Raw genomic sequence first — 13,306 nt, forward strand, 5'->3', positions numbered from 1 at the left:
CTTATCCCAAGTTGAGACAACGACGCCTCGTATGTCACTTCAAGATCCCTCTTGGGTAGAATCCATGCAAGAAGAATTACATCAGTTTGCACGTTTGGGTGTTTGGGATTTTATCGACAAACCTGCTAGAGTCAAGAAGGAAATTCCGACTAAGTGGGTATATAAATGTAAGAAAGACGATCGTGGGGTGATCGTGAGAAACAACGCACGATTAGCGGTGCAAGGTTTTCATCAGAAAGAGGGTATTGACTACACTGAAGTATATGTTCCGGTTGCAAGATTGGAGTCTATACGAATCTTTCTAGCCTATGCAGCTTACAAGAACATAAAAGTTTATCAAATGGATGTTAAAAGTGCTTTTCTCAATGGTGAACTACACGAGGAAGTGTTTGTTTTACAGCCTCCGGGATTTGAAAACCCTGATTATCCTGGCCGAGTTTATCGCTTAAACAAGGCATTATATGGTCTACATCAAGCCCCGAGAGCTTGGTATGGCACGCTCGCCGACCATTTGACGGATAATGGTTTCAAACGTGGGACTGTTAACTGCACTTTATTTTACAAAAACATGGTAATGAGTTCGAATTGAGTTCGATGGGTGAGATGAAATTCTTTTTAGGGTTGCAGGTTCATCAGTCAAAAGGAATCTTCATTCACCAGACTAAATACGTGAACGACGTCTTGAGCCGATTCAAGATTACTACCGGAAAAACCCCTTCTACTCCTCTCCATATGGGTCACAATTTATCACCGGATGAATTGGAGGATACTGTCGATCCTACCCTATATCGAGCTACGATTGGTTCTTTGATGTATCTTACTGCTTCTCGACCCGACATAATGTTTGATGTTTGTTTATGTGCTAGCTACCAAAATAGTCCCCGAGTGACTCACCTGACAGCGGTCAATAGTATTCTTCAATATCTGAGGGGCAATCCAGACACTGGATTATGGTACCCCAAGGAAGATACATTTGACCTTACCGCTTATTCTGACTCAGACTATGGAGGATGCAAGATTAACTTCAAATCTACCACAGCAGGATGCCAATTCTTAGGAAGCCGGCTTGTTTCCTAGCAGTGTAAGAAGCAGACAACGGTCTCCACTTCAACCACCGAAGCTGAGTATGTTGCAGCCTCGAGTTGCTGTTCCTAGCTTTTATAGATACAACAACATCTTCGCGACTACGGTTTGAAGTTTCTTACTACTCCCACATTAATTGATAATTCGGCTGCCATTAGCATCACTAAAAATCCCGTACAACACTCTAAAACAAAACATATCGAAATTCGATATCCTTTCATACGGGATTGCTTTGAAAAGAAATTAATTAACCTTGAGAAAGTACATACCGATTTTCAAAAAACTGACTTATTTACCAAAGCATTTGACAAAACGCGTTTTCAATTTTTGCTTGGTTTAAATGGCTTACGACCCTTGCTGATATCTTGAAACTAGGATAATTTTTTTCCTTGTTAGTTTATTTTCACTTTAAATTTTATTTTGGCTTTGGCTTTTAGGGGGTGAAATAGAAAATACAAAAAGATTGTGCATTTCGTTTCGTTTGTATAGATAAAACCCAAAAACAGTGAAAAATTTAAAAATAAAAAATAATTTGTGTTCATGATTTTAGTATTTTTAGTTTGTACAGAAAAATCTGAAAAATCCAAAAACATCTTAAAATTTTGAAAAATCAAAAAGATTGTGAAATTTTTAGTTTTATTTATAGATTTGAAAAATCAAAAAGATTGTGAATTTCTCGTTTGTATAGAAAAATCCGAAAAAAACAAAAATATTGTGTTTTATATATGTAAAGAGAAAAACCAAAAAGATTTTTGCTTACGTTCGTTGAAAAATATGTCAATTACTCCTATTTGAAGGACATGTACTTGTATATGTTTGGTCCTAATAATTTATTGTAAATATTCGGGATAGCCATTTGATGTGTGAAAAACGTATATAATATTAAAAACCAAGTTTTACCGAATTCACCTAAAAAACCACACACAATCGGCAAGTGTACCGGATGCAATGTAACTAGCAAGTAAGAACGGATATCGAACCTTGGACACTATGGGTAAACTCTTATTATTAAACTTAATGATTACTAACCTAGACTTTCTTTTGATTTTTTTTATATTAATTAAACTAATAAAACTTAACTAATTAATAATTAAACTAAAAATAAAACTTTATAAAAATCGGTTTTTAAAACAAATATGAGAAACGATTACCTAGGTAATGGAATCCCACTAGTTAAATTAATAGTTAACGAACTTGACTTGGTTGAAAAACAATATCTTAAAAATATGACACTAGAGACCACTAAAGTACGCTTGATCGCCTCCCGGCCTCACCAACAACACCCTGGAACTCTAATGACATGTGAAGCTTAATTGCTAAAGGTTTGGATCACCTCCCGGTCTCACCTTGCGTTATAATATTATGGTACCCCAAAACCCAAATCACCTCCCGATCTCTTCGGATACAATATATATTAATATAAAGAGGGTATTTTTAATTAACTTGAACACAACATGTATCACAATAATCTTAGTGACCTAGGATAACTCACTCCCGTGCAATTATTACCCAAACCCGCAAAAGACAAAGATAACACAACACTAAATCACCTCCCGGTCTCTTCAGTGAAAGAACAATAAAATCTAATAAACCTTTTTATAAATTACCCCTACGGTTATTTCGACCATAAACCGCAAACAAGTTGAAAACACAAAGTAGACAACCTAATCATGTGTCTAACAATCACCGAAAACTATTAAACACAAGTGGAATAAATATTAAAGTAATAAACTAGATTAAATCACTCAACCATATCATGAACAAACCAATTAAAAACTTTTACCATAATACTAAATCAACCAAAAACAATAATAGTTCGCCAAACCATTAATCTGACATAGTACTCAACCAAACCTAGGTAGTATAAAGTATTTAGCTACTCATAATAAAGTACGAAACAAAAATAAAATAGAGCTCACAAATATAATTCATAGCAAAAAGTTAATGAAACAAACCAATTCTTCTTCTTTGACTTTCTCGATAAAACCCAAAACCAAGCAACCACCACAAATTTTGTGGTGTATTATTTTCTTCACTGTTGACTTCTCGTCTGACTTGTCCAACACCCAAAACAAAGCGGCCCCCTCTCTATTAATATATCTCTCTCTCGTAGGGTTCTTATATTCTTTTTATATCTTCCAAAATCCAAAAACCGACCTTTTGTATTGTAGCAGCCCATGACCAGCATGTGTACTTTCTTTAAGCCCATTTAATATTATGAAGTCCATTACTTATTTTCAACATTCCTGTTACAAACAAGTAATTAACTTTTAGCATTAAAACTAATTTAATTCTCAAAGACTTGTCTTTGATTTTCTTTTCTTTTCTTTTCTTTAACCACGTAGAACTTTCATATAAACAATTAAGCATCTCATAAATGTATTTATTGCAATAATAATTCAATTAGCTGTGCAACATTTATAAACTTGATTCTTCAAACTTTAAAATTCAAATATGAGCTACTAGATGAGTATATTCAATAAAATTATCTCAAAACTAACTCAAAAGTGTAGGGAATATATATAATACTTGTATATAATTTAGACCATATCAAATATCCCCACACTTAAACCTTTTTCGCCCTCGAAAAATATATATATTGCAATGGAATCAGAATTCAAGACTAGTTTTCAAAACATATAGGTTATCTTTTAAGCACAGATAAACACAAAAACCGATTGCCGATATTGTTGTCCACTTAAACCCATCCACCAGCCTATCAAGCCCCTAATTGCATTAAGCGCTTTAAGTTTAAAAACCACGGCTACACCTACCCCATCACAGACAAAGAGAGCTAGAAAAAACTAGAGTCAAAGCAAACGGGTTTGACAAATCACCATAAGCCAAGGACTCGTTGATAGTACTAATTAGATGCACTCGGTGAAATTTGATGGATGAATTCATGTGGAGGCCGTACGAGCTATTCCTAAATATTATCGGACTTTGTCATATAAATTCCTACTTTGATATTTATTGACTAAGAAACTTCGAGACCCAATAGTGTATCCTCAGAGTCACTATCTCCTTGATAACACGTAAACTCTAAGTCTCGTCTAGTATGTGCAACTTTGGCCTCTTTTACTAACTTTGAGAATGCTTCTTTGGCATTTTACAATACATAACTTTCTTCACAAGCATTTGCTTTTATTGAAAAACTTTTGATAATACACATAACTTTCAAAACATACTTCTCTTTTTTTCTTTTTTTTTTCTCTTTTTATTCTTTTTTTCTTTTTCTTTTTTTTTTTCTCTTTTTTTTTCTTTTTTTTATATCACCCTAAAGTATATAACTATTTCTAAGCTCGTAAAAAGATGGAGACGTGGTGGTTTGCTGGTTTGAGTGCATCTAAGTCTTACCCAATGTTGTAAAAGTAGGTCTACCAGGCCGAGTACTCTCCGAGTACTCGCTACAAGGTATGGTGCCGATGGGAGTTTATTTGTCACACCCCGACTAGGTAGTTGCGGAAGTGTAATACGGGAATGTAACAGATAACACTGGTATCAACCACATTGTTTATAAAGAAATTCAACAGCTAAATTACATCATATTACATTGGTAGGTACTATGTTTACAAACTAGGTGAAAAACACATAACCGGTTTACGAGCTTCTTATTCAGTATTATATCAGCGTCTATTCACAGTGTGACACCCGGTAAATTCCCAACCCCTTAAACTAAGTAATCAACCTAATAATTAGGTGATTGTGAATATTAAGCGCGCCATATTAGTCAGCGCGTGCATTTGTTATGTGCGCCCTGCGCGAGCGCGCCATGATTAGTCAGCGCGTGCATTTGTTATGTGCGCCCTGCGCGAGCGCGCCATGTTAGTCAGCGCGTGCATCTGTTATGTGCGCCCTGCGCGAGCGCACCATGTTAAGAACCAGCGTGAGCATATGTTATATGCGCCATGCGTGAATGTTTTGGCTTTATGTTTTCAAGTAACTTAACGTTATGTTGTCTATGGGTTGACCATCCCGCATGATGCTAAGGCGGGTGCATCCTAAATCGTTTATGCGCGTGCGGAAGGGAACTAACCTCCCCGCATGGCGGGAACATTGAGAGCTAGTTTGTCTGAAGCTCCAAGATGGAATTGACTTCAACATGACTGATCACTATGTTGAAATACCAAGACCCCCTGGAGAATCTACAAATGAAACTCAATGTCCCTAACTGCGAGAAGGTTTCGTACCTACCCGCAGCAAAGAAACATTCTACACGCAGAATCCTACACGCATAAGGCTGTACGCGCAAGGTTACACGCACAAAACACAGTATTTTTCAGAATAAAGGGGATTATTCCCGCCCAAAAGAAAACAGTAACGTGTTTCAGAAAATTTCTACTTTTTACTGTGCACTGGCAAAAGCACACTGTGGCATGAACAGTCAACTATCAGCCACCCTACTCTCACCAACCACAGACCTGCATGTCCTGCGAAAATCAGAATCTTTTACCCACTCCTCCACTTTTGAATAAATAATAATACTTTCCATACTTTATCATCATCACACCTAGATATGAAAAGATTACAATCCCCTAAATCAAGGGATTGTGTTCCATTGAGTTTGCCTATAAATATGTAACCTAAAATTATCACTCAACACACTTCAAACTTCTCTCTTAAAACTGCAAATCTGCTCTGAATCATCTCCCAAGCATCTATTTGATTTTCAATTCCGTTCCTGTTACTAGGTAAGCCGAGATTATAACCTTGAGATCTACTTTCCAACCCTTATATCTTGATCTTAATATAGATTTCTTGTTATTTAATCGTATTCTAGACCTTCGATTCCGAGGCCAACGCCAAGAAAACCCGAATCTCGATTAATCCCTTAACAAGAACCTCAGGTGAGTCTCACAGCCCCTATTTTCACTATTTTCACTATTTTAAACTGTTTTCGGGGCGAGGGACACGTACCTAAATAATGTTTTATCATGGTATACTTACAAGCTATGCAAGCGATTATGTGTTTAAATTATATTTCATGATGAGCAATGCGAACGGTTATCTAAGGTTTTCGATGTATGTGCGCTAGAACTCGAGTAAGTGATCACTTTACCATTGGAACTCTAAGGGTAGGGACTGCTGGTTTGATCCACCCACTCGTAGGGGTCGCACCTCTTTGCATGGACGAGTGCCTAGTATGGTCATGGGGCAGTACTATGGGTTTGAGCCCGCTCGTAGGGGTCGCGCCTCTTTGCATGGACGAGCGCCTTGTTTTCCGGCACAACGTCCGCGCGTAACCCGCGGGACGGAATTATTGATTAGCTCGTAGTGGCAGCGCCACTTTGCATGGACGAGCACATTTTCCTGAAACGTTCGCGCGTAACCCGCGGGACGGTATTACTTATTTTAGCTCGTAGTGGCAGCGCCACTTTGCATAGACGAGCACAGTTCCCAGAAATGTTCGCTCGTAAACCGCGGAACGATTTTATCAGAATATGTTGATAGAACTATGTTTTACCAAGCATGTGTTTTAATGATGCTACCAGAATTATGTTGTCAGATCTGTTTCAAGATGGTTTTATCAGAATTATGATGCAATACGATTTATCAAGTTGCAAAAACTTGTGAACTCACTCAGTTTATACTGATTCAAATGTTTTTACGTGTCTTTCAGGAGATAATTAGGTAGCGCATGGAGTCACACTTAGAGCACCTCACGCTGAACATCTAAACTAGCTTTTTGGAAGATTTTAGTTCTATCCCTTCGATGCGCGTGGTTGTTCCCGCCGCGCATGGGGATATGGCGTGGAAATCTTCAACAGTTTTTATACTTGGATGTTTTTATGTAATTTTTAAACAATGTAATGTATTGTATTAAACATTTCATGCGCAATGAAAATCTTTGAATGTTTGCAATGGCCCGTGCTTAATTATCAATCCCCACTCGCGCGCGCCCGGCTGTTTCCGCCGCTCAGGGCCGGGTGTGACAGATTGGTATCAGAGCACTGGTTATAGCGAACTAGGAAAAGAAGTTTTAACCTAGACTATAACCGTTGGGGAATCACATGAAATACTTTTCAAAGAAAATATTTTCAAAAGAAACTATACACACACTTAGGAACACGGATCCACCCACTCGTAGGGGTCGCACCTCTTTGCATGGACGAGTGCCTAGTATGGTCATGGGGCAGTACTATGGGTTTGAGCCCGCTCGTAGGGGTCGCGCCTCTTTGCATGGACGAGCGCCTTGTTTTCCGGCACAACGTCCGCGCGTAACCCGCGGGACGGAATTATTGATTAGCTCGTAGTGGCAGCGCCACTTTGCATGGACGAGCACATTTTCCTGAAACGTTCGCGCGTAACCCGCGGGACGGTATTACTTATTTTAGCTCGTAGCGGCAGCGCCACTTTGCATAGACGAGCACAGTTCCCAGAAATGTTCGCGCGTAAACCGCGGAACGATTTTATCAGAATATGTTGATAGAACTATGTTTTACCAAGCATGTGTTTTAATGATGCTACCAGAATTATGTTGTCAGATCTGTTTCAAGATGGTTTTATCAGAATTATGATGCAATACGATTTATCAAGTTGCAAAAACTTGTGAACTCACTCAGTTTATACTGATTCAAATGTTTTTACGTGTCTTTCAGGAGATAATTAGGTAGCGCATGGAGTCACACTTAGAGCACCTCACGCTGAACATCTAAACTAGCTTTTTGGAAGATTTTAGTTCTATCCCTTCGATGCGCGTGGTTGTTCCCGCCGCGCATGGGGATATGGCGTGGAAATCTTCAACAGTTTTTATACTTGGATGTTTTTATGTAATTTTTAAACAATGTAATGTATTGTATTAAACATTTCATGCGCAATGAAAATCTTTGAATGTTTGCAATGGCCCGTGCTTAATTATCAATCCCCACTCGCGCGCGCCCGGCTGTTTCCGCCGCTCAGGGCCGGGTGTGACACACAGCTATTCAACTTTCCTTCTAACACCAAGCATGTAAGCAAATCATTCCACTTTTGCTTTACCTGAAAAGCATGTTAAAACGGGTCAACTACGTCTAGTTGGTGAGTTTCAAGTTTCACGAGTGTCAATGAAATTAGTACACGAGTTCGTAAAGTTTACAGTGTGTATGTATATATGTATGTGTATGATGTATTATACTAAGCCACAAGTGAAACCGAAACGAGCTAAAACACATGGCCTCCACTGCCCATGCACTCCCGTTGGCATTTAACAGCCACCTTGCCCCAAGTATGTACTATGTCTAACACCACATAGCAGTATGTAAAAATATAATGACAATGTGCAACTGGGTTTACATATGTTCCGGCATACCCCTCCGGCTCTGTCAGTTGGGTTTGTCAAACCGATAGTACTATCCACACGTCACCGGCACGAAGTTAATCACTTGTGTTTGTGGGGACTTGTCAAGTGTTAGTACTTAGATAATCCACATCATCACACGTTTTCAAGTATATAAGTATATGTAAACATGCTTTTCACCCCAAAAGTTCGTAAAACAGTTTAGAAAGTGGGGGTCGTGAAACTCACCTTATCGTAGTTCGCACGGAAATTACGTATCAATAAGTCAGATGCCTCGTTTATAGCCTGATTCCTATAAACGGTATCGTATCGTTAATACTAGTACAGTGTTCAAACTAAGTCGGGCTGTATAGATAATCTGGGTATAGCTGTTAGGCCCAGAACATGACCATAGTCTTAGATTGTGACGTTGTATACTATGAAATGTTTAAAACTGGATTTGGCTCAGTTTCACCGTTTCCCGAGCCTAGCCCAGTTGATCGTTTATACGTTTCGGGATTAGGTAAGATCACATAAACTTAAGTAAATATATTGATTGATAAAATGATTTGATTTATGAAAGAATTTTAAGGTTTCGGTGTCTGGTTTGATCGCAGGGTTCGTTTCCGTTTTCACACGGGTTTGATTATACAAAACGCGCACAATCCACCCGATTTGTCCGGAATTTTCGTAAAAAGTTCGTTTTATCAATATCATTCAAAAATATGATATTTGACAACTTTTGACATTTTGACATACCAGTCAGTCCGTTAAACACAAAACTGCCGGTTTCGTTAAAACAATTATAATTTAAATCTTTGATTAATCATAACTAAATATGTACTTATATATAAATTATGTAAATTTTTGTAAAAATACATTAAGACATGGAGAATTTTATAAAAATATTTTCAGAAATTTTATGATTAATTATTTATTTATAAAAATTCATTTAATAGGTTATAATCGTGTAATAAATGGCCCGTTTATATCAAACGACCTCTGAAAAATCCGATAATTTTTACAAATGGCCTCAATGTTATTACATAGCCCCTGCAAAATTTCCAGAACCTAACTCTTTTGACAAAATGCCTTTTTGTGCGTTTTTTGGCTGTTAAAATTCGGTTAAACCATGATTGCACAAACCATACTTAGGCATTTCCAATGATCCCCAAACTTTACCAGTGATCTTACCATCCCATATTAAACTCCAAAACCAAGTTTCAGAATTTTTCAATATGTTTAGCTATTTTTCCTAAATAAACGCTCATAAACGGAAATAAATTCACCAAATATTCTCCGTTTATCGAAAAATTACCAAATTTGAACAGGGACTCATTTATATGATCCCTAATGTTCCTGCAAGTTTTCACAAGCTAACAACAAGCACGTCACAACCTAATACTAAACAGCCCCTAAACGAGTGTTACCGGTTTACCTTGTCGGTTTTCGATGAATTTTGCTAGCTTAAACGACTCTCCGGGTCTCGGGTTGCAAACTCAGTATATCTACATATCATATAACATCAAACCAAGCATAAATCATCCATGTAACAGCCTTGATAATTAGGGTTTCGGTTTTGGGTTCAAACCGAACTTTCTAACCGTAAAAATGCCGTTTCAACCCCTTAATCCGTGTTTATGGCCAAAAAAGATTATATTTCTGGTTTGAAACTTTTATTAGCATCAAAATATATTTTTGGATGATTTTAAAGAGTTTTGCATGATTAATCATGGTTTTTAATAATTAAACATGTTTATATGGTGTTAATTAAGGTTACACAAGTACAAAATCTACTTATTTAAGCCATTTACCTTAAGGTTTTTGAAAGTTTCTGGAGTTCTACTTTGCAGCTGCTTGGACTTCAAATTTTTGTGAGTTAGAATGAATAACAATGCTTAAGGAATAAGTTATATAAAAAAAAGTGGGGTAGGGTGGGCTGGCCGATCGGAACCAAGGAGGGGCCCTTAATGGGCTGTTTTGGCCCATTAATCTGATCATACAAGCCCAAACATGAAAAGCCCACTTCAAATTTAGTTCGGGTTCGGTTTTTCGCAAGAAAATTAATTCGGGTGTGAGAAATAGCGCAAAAACGAGTGTTTTTCAGCTTATTTTTGTAAAATAAGAAAAACGTACTGACTCGTTGTAAAATTCCAAAATATTTTCACGGATTGCTTAAAACATGTCATATAAGTGTTTTATAAATCTTTTTCGGCTTAACGAATGCTACAATGCTTGTTTTGATATTAACGATTGCGTTTAAGCTTATAGCGTATCGATAAACGAAACCTTTTTCGTTTAAAGAGTTTTAAACGTACTGGGGCCTAAATATCAATATGTTAGCCTCTATAACATATATATAACTCGTATATGACCCCTCAGTATGTATACGGGTCATAATTAGTATCGGTCGGTTACTCGTTTAAGCACTACGAATTAACCGATTTATCGTTTACTTGTTACGTAATGAATATAGTGTACCTCGTTTTGTCGCGAATGTCACATTATTTAACTCCGCCTAGTTACTAAAAATTGTTCAAAAGTGGTCAACATCAGCCAGAAATACATCTAGTCGATTAACTTGGGCCTATTTTGACTTTAAAATACAACTTAATTCGTATTTCTATAGTATTAAAGACCGAATATCATTTTTTTAATTAGTGATTAACAACTTTTAGAATAATTTTGTATTTAAAAATGTATTTCTCTTATTTATATTGATATTCACGTATTTTGTTATAAATATTAGTAAACTTATGATATTTGAAATATATATATTACCCAAAAATTAATTTTCGTTATATTTATCATGTTCGAGTACTCTCCGAGTACTCCCTGAGTACCCCGAGTACTCCCTCCAAGGGGGTCGGCCGCTTAGGGACCGCCTAGTGATTTTTGCAACATTGGTCTTACCATCTCAAAGTTTTTAGATTATGGTAATCCTCCCTAAGCATCGAAATTCGGTTTCACTGTTTTTCAAATTATTGGATATACAAAACTTGCAAAAGAGGACTATCTAAGCTAGTTGGGACTACCGACACATCCCATGTTTAGTACGTTATCTTTTATTTAATCTCATATATAATAGTAGTTTTAAAAACCAATCTCAAATTTTTCTATCATTTTCCATTATTTGCAAAAAAATTCATTAAAATTTTGGGACATTTTTTTTAGAACTTTTTTTTAACCATTTTTTTTTATTTTTATATTTTATATTTTTTTCTTTTTTTTAATAAATTGAAACTAACTTTTTTATTTATTTTTTATTTTTTTATTTACCAAAAAAAACGCCAGTTCCCATCCCCACACTTAAAATCTACATTGTCCCCAATGTAGGAATAGAAAAAGACATAAAATAAAGCTGAATAAAAAAAATGTAAGCAAATAAAACAATAAATTGTAATAGACTCCTATGGTAATAATGCAGTTATCTTCACAAGTCTCGTTCCAAGGCGACCGTATAGCATTTCATTCGTGGTCGCAGCTTCTGGGTGTCCTCTACAATATGATAGGCTCAGAAAAAATCCAATCCTGCAAAATAAAACTCAAAACAACCCAAAGCAGACATCAAACAGACTCTAGGGACTAAAAAGACTCAAAATAAAATAAAATAAAGAAGAATAAAAATAAAATAAAAATAATGCAACTAAAATTTTATACAAACTCTACAACTCGGGCGAAGTCCCGAGTGTGCTCTCCAGGTGGATCAAGGTAGATCGCCTCCTCCTCGCGATCACCAAGTGGACCTCCAACATAATGCTTCAGTCTATACCCATTCACTTTCCAAGAATGTCCATCATCAGCCTCTATCTCAACCGCTCCATACGGAAATGCCTCTTTCAAGATGAACGGACCAGCCCATCGGGATTTCAATTTACCCGGAAACAACTTCAACCGAGAATTATATAAAAGAACCTTATCCCCACACTTAAACTCTTTGGGCCCTTTAATATGTTTATCATGACGTTCCTTTGTCCGCTCCTTATACACCCAACTTCTTTCATATGCCTCATTCCGTAGCTCTTCAACCTCATGAATCTGAAGAAAACAACTCTTTCCCGCCGCAGATAAATCAAGATTTACGGCTCTTAAAGCCTAATACGCACGATGTTCTAACTCTACTGGAAGATGACACGCCTTTCAATAAACTAACCGAAAGGGAGTGGTCCCGATAGGCGTTTTGAATGCAGTACGAAAGGCCCAAATTGCATCATCTAGCTTTTCAGCCCAATCCCCGCGACTGTTCCCAACTGTATTCTCTAAGATCCTCTTAATGCCACGATTGGTATTTTCCACTTGACCGCTAGTCTGAGGATGGTAGGCCGTAGAAAGTCGATGGTGACCCCATAACATTTCAAAACCTTATCCATCTGAGCATTACAAAAGTGGGTACCCCGATCACTGATCAGAGCCTTAGGAGTACCGAATCGAGCAAAGAGTTTTCGAAGGAATCCCACTACAACCCGCGCGTCATTTCTAGGTAAGGCTTGAGCCTCCACCCATTTGGACACGTAATCGACCGCAACGAGAATGTATCGGTTTCCTCTAGACATAGGAAACGGACCCATAAAATCAATGCCCCAAATATCGAAGATCTCAACCACCTGGATGGGGTTTTGGGGCATCTCATTTCGGGATGAGATGTTACCAGCTCTCTGAAACGCATCACATGAACGAACAAACTCATGCGCATCACGAAAAATAGTTGGTCAATAGAATCCCGCATCAAACACGCGTTTGGCGGTATATGTCGCACCAAAATGGCCACCAGTCGGGCCCTCATGACAATGTCGAAGAATACTACGAGCTTCATCACCAAAAACACATCTTCGAATCACTTGATCCGAGCCAATACAGAATAAGTACGGATCCTCCCAAATGTAGAACTTGACACCTGCAAAGAACTTCTTCTTTTGCTGATATGTCAGTCTGGGCACTAATTCACCAGAGGATAGATAATTAGCAAGA

The sequence above is a fragment of the Bidens hawaiensis genome, unplaced genomic scaffold (genome assembly GCF_021521415.1).
Source record: "Bidens hawaiensis isolate Kalapana, Puna unplaced genomic scaffold, B.hawaiensis_p1.1 tig00004752_1, whole genome shotgun sequence".
NCBI lineage: Eukaryota > Viridiplantae > Streptophyta > Magnoliopsida > Asterales > Asteraceae > Bidens > Bidens hawaiensis.